Here is a 15,007-nt window from a genome sequence, read left to right on the forward strand (position 1 = left end):
AACCGATACCTGGGCTGGCTTCAGGACATCCCGGACCATTTCTTGTATCACCAACGCTTTCTCCTCCGGCAGAAACACCCTCTGTACTTCCGTGTCGAGGATTATCCCCAGGAAGGAATGTCTCCTTTGTCGGGTCCAAATGGGACTTTGGAAGATTCCGGATCCACCAGTGATCCTGGAGTAGCTGAGTTGAAAGAGCAATGCTCTGTAACAGCTTCTCCCTGGAGGATGCTTTTATCAGCAGATCGTCCAGATAAGGAATTATGTTCACCCCATTTGCGGAGGAGTAGCATCATCTCTGCCATGACCTTGGTGAACACCCTCGGTGCCGTGGAAAGGCCAAACGGCAGTACCTGGAACTGATAGTGACAGTCCAGCAGCGCAAATCTTAGATAAGTCTGGTGAGGTGGCCAGATCAGAAATGTGAAGGTACACATTCTTGATATCTCAAATAAGGGTTCAATGACTTGAGATTTAATATTGGCCTGACCGAACCATCCGGTTTTGGTGCCACAATCAGGTTTGAGTAATAACCCTTGTTTGTTAAGTGAGGTGGAACTGGAAAAATTACATTTTACCTTAGCAATTTTTGAATGGCTTCCTGTAGGATAGCACTTTCTGCCAGCAATGCTGGTAAGCCTGATTTGAAGAATCTGTGAGGTGTGAGTTCTTGAAACTGCAGTCTGTACCCCTGGGCAACAATATCTTGTACCCAGGGATCTAGGCCTGATGACGCCCAGACATGACTGAAATTTCTTAATCTTGCTCCCACCTGCCTGATCTCCAGGCTGGGAGGTCCACCGTCATGCCGAGGATTTTGAGGAAGCAGAACCGGGTTTCTGTTCCTGTGAACCTGTTGGTGCAGGTTTTCTGGATTTCCCCCGACCTCCTCTAAAGAAAGTGGAAGGGGGTTTGGACTTCTTAGCTTTCGCAGTCCGAAAGGCCTGCATGGTAGACGTAGGATAAGATTTCCTAGCAGGTGGTGTAGCTGAGGGAAGGAATGTTGACTTACCCACAGTTGCCATGGAGATCCACGCATCTAACGCTTCACCAAACAGACCCTGACCTATGAAGGGGAGATTCTCCACACTCTTTTTGGATTCTGTATCCGCAGACCACTGGCGCAGCCAGAGTCCCCTGCGTGCCGAGACAGCCATGTAAGAAGCCCTTGCATTGAGGTCCTTCATGGCCTTCACCATGAAACCTAAGGACAATTCAATGTCACTTGTATCCATAGAATCTAATTCCTCTAGTAATGTGCCTGACCACTTTACTATGGCTTTAGAAACCCACGCACAAGCAATAGTAGGTCCTAAAGCTACAGTCAGCCGGTTCTTTTAAAGCGGTGGACCATGGGACAGGTAAAACCACTTTTTTTTTAGACAACCTAGACACATAAGCATCTACTACAGGCGGGATTTCCCACTTTTTCCTGTCCTCCTCAGGGAAAGGAAAAGCAATGAGAACCCTCTTTGGAATCTGGAATTTTTTCTCTGGGTTTTCCCAGGATTTTTCAAATAATGCGTTTAATTCCTTACACACAGGTAATGTAACAGAGGATTTCTTAGTATCAGTAAAGTAAGTTTCCTCTGTAGGCTCAGGTACCTTATCAGTAACGTGTAAAACGTCGCTAATAGCCTCAATCATAATCCCTTTAGCAAGAGATGCATCTCCCCCCTGCATATCCCCATCACCGTCCCCTGTATCAGAGTCGGTTTCCATGTCAACTTGCATTATCCGGGCAAGAGCACGGTTCTTAGGGTAATTAATTGGGGTCTTTGAAGAGGTAGTGGGAGCTGAATACGACAAAACCTCAACAGACTTTTTCAAAACCTGTGTTGCAGTCTCATTGTGAGCTATCCGAGATGAAATCTGGGATATCATTCCCCTAATAGAATCCACCCATGGCTGAGACAGTATATTACAGTCCTGAGTACAAGGAATAGACTTCTGGAGAAGATACACACTCTGCAGCACAGGATACAGAGTTCTTAGACATGTTTATGTGAGCTATACAAACACAAACACACAGGAAAATGTCAGTTTCCCCCAGAGTACCTTCAGAGAGACACAGAGTATAATGAGCCAACCACACAGCACCCCAGTATGTAGTTTATACAGTAAATAGCCGGCGCTAACTGAATAACCTTTGTAAATTTCCAATTATTTCTAATAAATATTTAAAATGCCAGCGTTAATATATGCTGCGGACGCAAGGCACATCTTATTACCATATACGATAAAAGTGCGCTGTACGTCGCAAACACTACATCCCTTAAGAGACAGCAAGCACTCGCACACATTGTATTACTGAGGGTCAACGCTCAGAGATGTATATATTTGATATTAAAAGGGTATGCATACAATATAACATATGTACAGTACATCATTCAGTTATAATATATATATATATATATATATATATATATATATGGTTACAGAGTTACAATTACACAAGAAGCAGTTGTAGTTACAAAAGAATCCATTACAGCCAGCATACTTCACCCTGTTCCTCAATGCACAGTCCTCTCCATCTTTGAATCTGCACCAACAGCAACTAAAAAAACAGAACTTCCTGGGTGAGGGGAAATACCTATATACTGTGTATTGGGGGAGGTACATGCCTGGGTCTGAGTCTTCTGTTATTGGTCCAGGGGAGGGAGATCTCAAGTTCATGATGTGTTATTGGTCAGTTCGTATGCAAGCAACATCCAATTTGAAGAGGTAATTACAGGGGTTAGCCACTGGTTTCTTTCTGCACACGTGCTGTCTTTAGGAAATCCTTTGTATTTATAGATTTGGTCATAACTAATTGTTGCAATGTACTATAATCTACTCATAGCTATGAATTTAACACACATTCTTCTGATCATTTTGACACCAAGCATGACATGTTTATCTTGTTCTGGTCCAATAATACATATATATCTGATGTTAAACTCTATTATATAATTTAATACATAATGATGCTAGACATGTTTTGTCTATGTGTTGTATGAATATGTTGTATATGTCTTTGTGGATTCACTGAGTGAATGTGCGTTTTGCGCATATACGGTAGCATACGCAGAGACCCATCTGTTTGGAGTTTGTATTTGCTGTGTATGTAATATTTTTGACTTCGACAGTCCACCCTTTGACAGTAGACAATAACTGTCATAACTGTCACACTAAACATAATTACAGAAAAAAATATCAAACAATAATCGGTGACCTAGACCCATCTGTTTGGAGTTTGTATTTGTTGTGTATGTAATCATTTTGACTTCGACGCCTTAATAGATTAAACAGTTAACATCTCACTCCCTCCCTTCCCGTCTATAAAACCCTGGTACCGTAGAGGTATGCTGGAGTTATGTGGAGGGCAGCGCTGGCTCAGGGCGCACCTCACAGTGCCGTACCGCTGAGCCCTCCAGAGCGCAGCCTGTTAGAGCTGCGCTCCTACGCTTGTGCTGCCATTTCCCGCTGGTGACCCGCTTACCGGGGCACCAGCATCATACTCACATCTTCTGGCTCTGTTAGGGGATGGCGGCTGTGCTGCGGGAGTGAGCGGTCGGCTCGTGGGCTTACGATCAGCACCTTCAGGAGCTCAGTGTCCTGTCAGCGGAGATAGAGAACCATTAACCTCTAGGGTTGGTTCCTACTCACCCCCTAAGTACAACGAAACAAGGAGGTTGTTGCCAGCAACCTCCCAGTACCTAACTCTTTTAAAAACCAATAAAACTAGAAAAACTCCTAGGAGCTCTCCTAACTGTGACCGTCTCCACCGGGCACATTTTATAAACTGAGTCTGGAAGGAGGGGCATAGAGGGAGGAGCCAGCCCACACTATTAAACTCTTAAAGTGCCCATGGCTCACAAGGGACCCGTCTATACTCCATGGTACTAATGTGGACCCGAGTATCCTCTAGGACGTAAGAGAAATTATGTTTAAACACACAGTATGCAAGGTTTGTCACACCAGATTCTCCCCTTCTACCACTGGTTCCTTATCGTGTGACCAATGCAATCAGTCCTCCCAAGTTAGTGTGGAGGCTGGGGGGGCAGAGTCAGGAGCCATCCTGGCTCGGTGCCATAAAGACTATGGGCCTAATTCAGATCTGATCGCAGCAGCAAATTTGTTAGCAGTTGGGCAAAACCATGTGCACTGCAGGAGGGGCAGATATAACATGTGTAGCGAGATTTAGATTTGGATAGGGTGTGTTCAATCTGAAACCTAAATTGCAGTATAAAAATAAAGCAGCCAGTATTTACCCTGCACAGAAACAAGATAACCCACCCAAATGTAACTCTCTGCAAATGTTATATCTGCCCCACCTGCAGTGCACATGGATTTGCCCATTGGCTAACAAATTTGCTGCTGCGATCGGATCTGAATTACCCCCTATGATGGCAGACAGGTCATCTCAGCCCAATGCTAATAAACAGACAACACAACAAATGTAACAGGCTGTTGCAGACCTGACTGCTAAGGCTGATGAAAGACAGCCCCCATCCCCTCACTAGTTCAAGGCATCTAAAACGTAAGCTGCCTGCTTTACTCTCAGAATCTGATGAGGATATTCAGGAGGAGGTAGAGGAATTGGAACCTGATATAGAAGATTCTACTTCTGCACAGGGTATTGAGCCCCTCATTTTTGCTATCAGGGATGTATTAAAAATCCCTTTGGAAGACACTGCTGCACCGCACTCGTTTTTCCTTGCGCAGAAGAAGCTTTACATAACCTTCCCTGATTCTATGGAACTAGATGAGGTTTGTAAACAAGCCTGGGAAACTCCTGATAAAAGATATCAGGTTACAAGGAAATTTATACGCTTTCCCATTTACACCGGAAGGTAGGAAACATTGGGAAGAACCTCCAGCCGTTGATGTCTCAGTCTCCCGCCTCTCTAAGGTGGTACTGCTAGCCCCTGGGTCTTTTCAGCTTAAAGACCCTGGGGACAGGAAAATAGAAACTACACTAAAGTCTATTTACACAGCAGCTGGCATATTACAAAGACCTGTGATAGCGGGATGCTGGATATCTCATGCCATCCATACCTGGGTGACTCAACTTCAAGAGGGCCTTGCGGGGAAAATATGCCCCTGGTCAATACGGTGACCCTCCACAAACACATTCAGGACACTGCACGTGTGTTGTGTGACTCTCTCAAGGAAATGGGCACTATTAATGCTAGGACTATTACCATGGCAGTGTCGGCGCGCAGAGCTTTGTGGCTGCGTCAGTGGATTGTGGACTCAGATTCCAAGCGCAGTGTGGAGTCTCTCCCTTTCTCAGGGGAGTGGCTCTTTGGGGTTGAATTAGATACATGGATTTCTAAGGTCACTGCAGGGAAATCTACGTTTCTCCCCGCAGGGGCTCCACTGGTCGGGGCCATCCAAGCAGTCCTTTCGGATCAAGAGCCAGAGGTGCCTCCAATGCAGCACAAGGCACCAGAGGTAAGTAAAGAAACCAGCTGCTGCTGTTTCCCAGGAACCAAGCACCAGAGCAGCTCCTCAAAAGCCTCAGCATAACGGTGCGGGAGCTCGTCTGCGCCACTTCACCTGCATCTGGGACGGATCCTGCCAAGATACCTGGGCAAGGGAGCTTAAACTGATTTGTCTGAGCCAGGGGGCGGGAATATATGGACGGGCCTGTTGCATGCTGGGAGGCCGGAAAGCTTTGACTGATTGGTGCAAATCCGCTGTCGCTCCATCATATCCCATTGTTATCCTGTGGATAACCTGTGGACCCTGCCGGAGAAAAAGGGATTTTAATACCTACCGGTAAATCCCTTTCTCGTAGTCTGTAAGAGATAATGGGCGCCCGTCTCTGTTGACTTCTCTGCAGGTTTTTTTTTTCTTCCAAAAGTTACCTGTTCAACTGTTGCTGTTTTGTTCCAGCCATTGCTGGTTGTTTTATGTTATGGTGTGCTGGTGTGTGAATCTCACCATTGTTATGTTCCTTCTCTCAAGTATGTCCTTTCTCCTTTGGGCACTATTTTACTTATAACTGCCTTTGGGAGGGGGCATAGAGGGGAGGAGCCAGCACACCCAGTTGAAGAAATTTAAAGTGCAGACTTCTTTGGACCCCTTCAATACCCCATCGTATTAAGTGAACCCCAGTATCCCTTATAGATGCCAGAGAAAAGAAAAGAAACTACATCCTGGTTCAAATACTGTGGAGGTGCAAGACAGTCCTTTTTTTCTCCAGTTAAGATGTTGCGTTAGTCAATGATAGAGGAAAGGCAGGATAGCCCCATAGGGCAGAGGTTTTACATATATCCATGCTTGGCCAGAGGTGACTTAATTAGCTCCTTAGTCAATTTGATTTAACCATCTGCCATGGATATACCTAAAACCTGGATCATTGGGGTGCCTTGAGGACTGCATTTGAGATCCTCTGCCATAGGGGAACTTAGGTAATTCCTGTAAAGCTTTAGAAAGGGATTTATCGGTAGGTATTAAAATGCTGTTTTTGGACCATCAACAGCAGTACTAACTCCCTAAACACTTTGTTTCAAGTTCACCATTACATCTCTTCAGTCACATGAACCACTTTATCTCATATTTGCCTACCTGACCTACCTCCCATGAGGGAGAAAATGCTGTTCCTGGACTTTCCTGGTAATGTATGATTGCCATCACCTGTGGTGAAACACCTTTCTTATCAATTAACTAGCTCACCACAGGTGATGGCAATCATAAATTACAAGGAAAGTCCAGGAACAGAGCATTTTCTCCCTCATGGAGAGGGTCAGGTATGCAAGTATGCTTTATCTCTTGAGATTTGTTACCTCTCCCCTTCCACACTAAATTATTGTACTCTACTGCTTATAAACTTTGCAGGTTCAAAATGGGATGCTCTCAGTCTGATTTAACACTGAAAATATTCTGAAATCAGCCAATTTACAGGCGGTGAACATACAGGTGTCCTCATACATCTTATGGAGGATGCCTGGCGTGAGTAAACAGACAGGTCCCGTGCAACTCCGTTAAAGTCAGGTGTATTTTTGGGCTGCATTGCCACCATTACTCCACTGATGGCATGGTTGATGTACAAGGGCTGGCACCTGTGCTCTCCTCAGTACCTGCCCTTATCATATCCTTGACCCCTCATTGTGGGTCTTCAAGAGCCACCTGTTTTACTTTATACACTTCTCTGCTGCGTGTTCACTGGGCTCCACAGGGAATAACATTGGGGTGTAGAGTAGGATCTTGATCCGAGGCACCAACAAGCTCAAAGCTTTGACCTTCTTCCCAAGATGTATAGCGCCGCCTCTGTGCACAGGAGCTCAGTTTTGTAGTTGATGCCATGCAGTAAGCAGGCATACAACAGGGGGGCTGTTCCAGCAGCTCTGAGAAGAGCTTTTCTAAGTGAAAAAATAGGATTTTGGTACTTACCAGGTAAATCCTTTTCTTTGAATCCATAGGGGGCACTGGAGTACTCTTGGGATATGGACGGGCTTCCGTAGGAACAGCACTGAATATTTAAATTTAGAACACTCCACCCCTCCATATCCCCGAGTACCTCTCAGTGTTTTTTACTGAGCCGAACAGGAACTATAGAGAGGTTTGGAGTATTACATATAACATAACGGACAATAACGAAATTGACACATAACGTTACTGACAACTAAACAGTTGACACCCTAACCAGCACTTGTAATTTGAACCAGTCGGTGAAAGTGTGTTACCATAAGATCCTCAGAACTCACCACAACTAGGTAAAACTGCTCTGGGTGGGCGTCCAGTGCCCCCTATGGATTCAAAGAAAAGGATTTACCTGGTAAGTACCAAAATCCTATTTTCTTTATCTTCCACTAGGGGTCACTGGAGTACTCTTGGGACGTACCAAAGCTTCCCCCGTGGGCGGGAGAGCTGTTTGGCACTTGTAACACTAGGCGGCCAAAGCTAGATGCTGATGCCGCAAACGTATCAAACTTGTAAAAGCGCACAAACGTGTGCACTGAAGACCATGTAGCCGCACGGCAAAGCTGCGTCGTAGAAGCTCCCCGACCAGCTGCCCATGAAGTTCCCACAGAACGTGTGGAATGAGCGGTTACTGACGTAGGCGGTTGTAACCTAGCATGAAGGTAAGCCTGACGTATGGTCAGTTTTATCCATCTGGATAAGGTTTGTTTAGACGCTGGCCAACCCATCTTGGCAGCATCATAGAGAACAAACAACGTATCCGTCTTACGAACTGAAGACGTTCGGGATACATAAACGCGTAATGCGCGTACCACATCCAGAGTTCCAGAATGTGCTGTCAACACAGGAACTACTATTGGTTGATTGATGTGAAAAGATGACACTACCTTTGGTAAGAAAGCGGGATTCGTCCGAAGTTCCGCTCTGTCATCATGAAACACCAAATACGGTGACTTGCATGACAAGGCACCCAAATCCGAAACACGCCTTGCCGAAGCTAAGGCTAGAAGAAAAATTGTTTTCCAAGTGAGAAACTTTATATCCACTTGCTGTAAGGGTTCAAAATATGAAGACTGTAAGAACTCTAAAACCAGATTCAAGTCCCATGGCGCTGTAGGTGGAATGAATGGAGGCTGTACTCTGAGGACACCTTGGAGAAAAGTGCGTATAGACGGCAATAGAGCCAATCGTCTTTGAAAGTAAATTGACAAAGCAGATACCTGCACCTTTAGTGTAGATAAACGCAGTCCTCCATCTAGCCCTGTTTGTAGAAACAACAAAAGGCGGGATAACTTGAAAGATGATGTCGGAAACTTCCGAGCTTCACACCAACCTATATAGGCACGCCATATTCTGTAATAATGAGCTGCCGTAACTGGCTTCCTAGCTCGTAACATGGTTGGTATAACCGAATCTGGAATGCCCTCTCTTCTTAAGAGGGCGGTCTCAACAGCCACCCCGTCAAACGCAGCCGCGCTAAATCGGGGTAAAGGAACGGACCCTGTTGTAACAGGTCTGGACGCAGTGGGAGCGGCCAAGGATCGTCTGCGAGTAGTCCTCGGAGATCCGAGAACCAAGCTCTCCGAGGCCAATGAGGCGCCACTAGTATGACTGTGACAGACTCTCTTTTGATCCGTTTTAGCACCAGAGGGAGCAACGGAAACGGTGGAAACAGATACACAAGACTGTACGGCCACGCGACAGTGAGAGCATCCACCGCCACTGCCTTTGGATCTCTTGTTCTGGACACATACGGGAACGTTTGGTGATTGTGTCGAGACGCCATCAGGTCCACCTGAGGATAACCCCATCTCTGAACCAACATGTGAAACACTTCTGGATTTAATGCCCATTCGCCTGGATGAAAATCCCGACGACTGAGATAATCCGCTTCCCAGTTGTCCACTCCCGGAATGAACACTGCCGACAATATCACCTGGTGGCATTCCGCCCAATTGAGGATACGAGCTACTTCCCGCATTGCCATGCGGCTTCTTGTTCCTCCTTGTTTGTTGATGTATGCGACCGCCGTCGCATTGTCCGACTGCACTTGGACAGGCTGAGAGCGAAGCATGTGCACTGCTTGTCGTAGCGCATTGTAAAATGCGCGGAGTTCTAGGACATTTATAGACAGCAATTTCTCGTGATCCGCCCAGAGACCCTGGAGCTGACAATTTTGAATTACCGCTCCCCAACCTCTGAGACTGGCGTCCGTAGTTAGAATTATCCAATTCCAGCCTCCGAACCGTCTTCCTGCGGTTAAATTGTGTTCCTTGAGCCATTAGAGCAGAGATACTCTTGCCCTTGGTGACAACCTCACCCTGTGGTGAATCTGCAGATGCGAGCCCGACCACTGGGCGAGCACATTCAGTTGAAATGGACGCGAGTGAAATCTTCCGAACTGAAGCGCTTCGAAAGCTGCTACCATTGTGCCTAAGAGGCGAATGCACAAGTGTACCGACACTGTGCGTGGCTTGAGCACTAATTGTACTAGATGGCGTAGAATTTGTACTTTCTGCTGTGGTAGGTAAATTCTTTGATTGACCGTATCGAGAATCATACCTAGGAATTGAAGGCGTTGAGACGGAATTAGATGTGATTTCTTGAAGTTGACAATCCAACCGTGGTGAACCAGTACATCGTATGTTAGCAGCGCATGTTGGAGAAGTATCTGTTGAGACGGAGCTTTGATGAGCAGATCGTCTAAATACGGAACTATTGTCACTCTCGGGGATCTGAGATGAGCTATCATCACAGACATCACTTTGGTGAATACCCGTGGCGCTGATGACAGGCCAAACGGTAGAGCCTGAAACTGGTAATGGTTCTGGCGTATTGCAAACCGTAAGAATTTCTGATGAGGCTGCCAAATTGGAATGTGTAAGTACGCATCCTTGAGATCTAGCGCAATCATAAATTCCTTTGGCTCTAAACCCGCAATCACCGAACGCAGAGACTCCATTTTGAATCTGTAGTAAGTTACGTACTGATTGAGACCCTTTAAGTTCAATATTGGTCTGACTGAGCCATCCGGCTTCGGTACCACAAACAGACTTGAATAATAACCCTGACCCTGTTGGTGTACAGGGACCGGAATCAAAACTGCCGAATCCAGTAGGGACTGAATGGCAATTTGCAGAACCGTCCTCTTGTCGTCCGACAGAGGCAATCCTGTCTTGAAAAACCGCAGAGGCGGAAGACAGTCGAACTGTATTTTGTAACCTTTTAACACTAAATTGCGGATCCACCCATCCGCGGATGTGTGGAACCACGCCAAATGGAACTTCTGAAGGCGTGCTCCCACAATCGGAGAACCGAGATGGGCTGGTAGCCCGTCATGCCACTGGCTTGTCGGTAACCTTAGCATCCTGGCGAGTTGTGTTGGTTTGTTGGAAACCACGTCCGCGACCACGTCTAGCAGGCGTGGCTGTTCCTCTGCCACGTCCTCGAAAGGGCTGAGGTCTAAAGGATTTGAACGAAGGTCCAGCGTACCTTCTTCTTGATACCGGTGCAGGCAATGGTAAGAAAACAGACTTACCTCCCGTAGCCTCAGCAATCCATGCGTCCAATTCAGGACCAAACAACTTCTTGCCATCGTAAGGCAACGCCTCTATACCTCGTTTGACCTCTGCCTCCGCATGATAAGCACGCAGCCAGAGTGCTCTTCGTGCCGTAACTAGCGACGATGAAATACGAGAAGTGAGCTGACAGACGTCAGTAGACGCTGTACAGAGATACTCTACAGCCTCAATCATTTGATTTACAAGAATTATCAGGTTTTCGTCATGTAAAGCAGATTTGAGTTCTGTAAGCCATATTATGAGTGCCTTAGTGACCCAAATGCCAACCAATCCAGGTCTCAGCATCACACCTGCTGCTACATACATGGATTTTAGCATAGTTTCTATCTTGCGATCTGAAGGGTCTTTAAGCGTAGTAGCTGCTGGCACTGGTATGGTTAATTTCTTGGTAAGCTTTGACACTGAAGAATCAACTATTGGTGGATTCTCCCATGTACATGTTACCGAGTCTGGAAACGGGTAACTAGACTTAAATCTGCGAGGTATAGAAAACCGTTTATCTGGATTCTGTCGTGTTTCTACTAACATCTGATTAAGGGATTCCGACACAGGAAAACTTATTGGAGTTTTTTTTCGTTTAGTAAATACGACCTGATCATTTGTGAGAGGCTCCTCAGTTTCAGTAAACTTCAGAGACTGACGTACCGCTCTGATGAGATCATCAATGCCGGAACTGTTAAAATCCTCGCCATCTGACTCCACTTCGCCCTCCTCACCCTCATCTTGTTCCGTGAGGTCTGGCATGGAATCGTCAGAATGCAACATAGCAGACACTGGAAAATCATAAGACATATGAAATTTATCCCGTTTACCCAAAATGGATTTGGACCTTACGCAAGGGTGAGACGCCTCCGGTAGTTCTGGCGGTCTCACCCTAGACTCAGATCTTGCCGTTTCCCGCTCCTGACGAGCGGCGGTCAATTCTGATTGTAACCTATCTAGTACATTTACTAACATACCCCACGGAGGGTCCGGTGAGGACATTGGTTGTAAAACTGGAGCCGAAATGGTATTCTGAACCGAATTCACAAAACATACTGTACATGTGGTAGATCCATCCGGTAACACACTGTTACAGACTTTGCAATTATGCTTTTTCGTTTTTGCTGGTGCCTTACTCATTATGGCGACAGACAATACAATACAAAAAAAAAAAAACAGACACTTGCACGACTCAGTAAAATAGCAGTAAGGTGTCTCTGTATATATATCTGGCCGAGTGCAGTACACGTGGCCAGTACTATGAAATGTGATCCCAAATTCCCACTAACACCCCTGCGCCTCCGGTGGAGTAGAAATGTAGTACTGGAACGTTCTGGAATCACAGCAGGAAGACACAGGAAGCATGGTTAAAATGGCCCCCATGCTTATACATATAATCACAGTGTAGTTTCATACTGATATTATTAACAGCCTGTGTAATCATTATAAAACAGCCTCCCTGCCAGTATAAACATCATTATATAGTTATATAAATGTGTGCTGTACTACCAACAGCCTGTTGCTGCTGTCCTTTCCCCCCCCCCTCGCATCTGCTCCATAGCGTGCAGTGCGGGCCGGGCAGCGGGCACCCCGGGACCTGGAAGACTGGGAGCGCGTGTCAGCGCTATGAGACACGGGCAGCAGCGGATCAAGCGGCGGCCGGAGGTGCAGGAGAAGCGGCGGGCGGACCCGTTGAGACACGCGGGTATTGTAAGAAGCGCCGGAGCAGCGGGAGAAGCGGCGGCCGGACCCGACTTCAGAGACGCGGGAGCAGTGTAGGACAGCGGGCGGCTGTTACCCGGCGGCCGGAGCAACTGCGGCGGGCGGCAGTCAGCCGAAAGACACCAGCGCCTTCCCCACACCTCGGGGCGGCAGCGGAAGCTGACCGCCCCGTTCTCCCCACTCACATACCTGCAATTGTGCTTCTGTGATGAGGCTCCGACGGGGCTTCTTAGTAAGCGCCGGCCAGCCTGTGTGTGTGTGTGTGGCTGTGAGGGAGCTCTTTCAGAGAGGCCCGACACGCCCCTGCTGCTATCAGCAGCTGCACTATCCCTGACCCTGCCTTTTGGAAGGGGGAAAGGGATGTATAAAAATAGGGAAATATAAAAATATTCAAAGTAATTGTGACCTGAGCCACAGAGCTGTTACTACTTCAAGCACAGAAAAAACACTGAGAGGTACTCGGGGATATGGAGGGGTGGAGTGTTCTAAATTTAAATATTCAGTGCTGTTCCTACGGAAGCCAGTCCATATCCCAAGAGTACTCCAGTGACCCCTAGTGGATGATAAAGAAATTAAGAGTTCAAGAGCTGCAGCAGTGCGAGTATTAGATGTCAGTCTGACATCTCCTGCTGCAGCTCCATCACCTCCCCCAGCGGCGCTGTATACTCCCGCGCCCTGGTTGCCGGGAACTTACAGCGGAGGCTCCGGTTTGCTTCTCAGTCACACACCTGCCAAAGTTCTCTTAGATTGCGTGGCCGCACTCAGGGAGGAGGTAAGTGGGCCCCCTAGGCAGCTCCCGATAAAAATCACGATTCGGCACTGCCGGTGGGAGGCGGGTCACACACACTGCCATGGACTGTGGTCGGGAAGGGACTCCACTAAACCACCAGGGTAAGGGCACAGGTCATTTTTTTTACCTCACAAAAACAGTTTTATTAATAGCCCATAGTACCAGCGGTGAAGTCCAGCAGGGGGATAATGCTTGAACCTGTAGCCCCTCCCTCAGGGCACCATTTAAAGTAATGTTTACAGCCCTGGAGCTGCATATCTCTCCCTCACTCCCAGTCAGTGTTTGGGCAACATTACACAGAGCAGCACTGTTCCTGGGACTGTTTGGGTAAATCCTCCTTTGTAAAGCCGCCTGCATGTCCGCACTGTGCATTTTACAAGACACTTAGTAGTCTACATGTCTGTTGACAGTGTTACGAAACAGTGCATTTGGTCAGGGTTATATAGTACAAGTACCCTGTGATATACATCCAGTCTTTACTGTGCATTGATATATCTACTAAATATATAGCCATACTGAGTATTACTTTGTATTGCTAGTCCAGTGCAGTGTTATTGCATGTCTTAATTTCTACATTGTGATTATATGTGTGCGCATGTAGCTGCTGTGTGACCTCCATTTTGTGTCTCACTCAGATTGCTATCCTTATATTCTATAACCTGAGGGGGCTAGGTGCTTCAGGTTTATCATCTAATATAGGTAGTTCACAGAATATACTCAGTGTGTATTTCTCTGTGAATTTCAGTCACATATACCTCTTGAATTCCCTGTTTGTGCTAATCCACTGCACAGGGAGTTCCTGTCAGGTGTTGGGCTGCCGATATTGTACTGGGTTGCCCTGCATTGAGCTTTCGGATAGGTCAGCATACAAAGGGCAATGGAGCTGGGGCTGATCCCACATTGCGTGGTGGTGATGCTGCAGACACATTTGAGGAAAACAGCAGCTGAGGGTTCAGGTTCTGGGGGTTCCTTAACCCGCCTCCCCCAGTGGGATCATAGCAACACTACCTTCTCCACGCTATTTATTACGCTGGTAACTAGACTAACACCCCCTATCGGACCTCCTGTGCCGGTACAGCCGCTTATGGTCCCCGCAGATAACCCACCACGAGCAGATCAACTGTCTGCTCAGTTACAGCAATTGAACCAATCACTGACTACTCCAAAGTCTAACCCTCACTCGCTTAAGACCAAGGGGTCCTCTAAGTGGGCCATTACTTCCTCACAATCCACCAACATCCCAGACACCTCATCTGATGAGGATGTCGTATATACTGACCCCACAGATTCTGACCCTGATGCTTGTGATGGGGAATGTCTCACAGGTGGATGTTCCTGACTTGCTGGAGGCTATCAGGCTCATTCTTCAAATTACTGATGACCCAGAGCCTTATACTGCCTCTAAAAAACAGACAGGACTAAATGTCAGAAAGTGGTTAAACAAGTTTTACCTCACTCTGACCATTTAGTTCAGAGGTTCTCAAACTCGGTCCTCGGGGGCCCACACAGTGCATGTTTT

Source organism: Pseudophryne corroboree, chromosome 6, assembly GCF_028390025.1.
Source record: "Pseudophryne corroboree isolate aPseCor3 chromosome 6, aPseCor3.hap2, whole genome shotgun sequence".
NCBI classification, from domain to species: Eukaryota; Metazoa; Chordata; class Amphibia; order Anura; family Myobatrachidae; genus Pseudophryne; species Pseudophryne corroboree.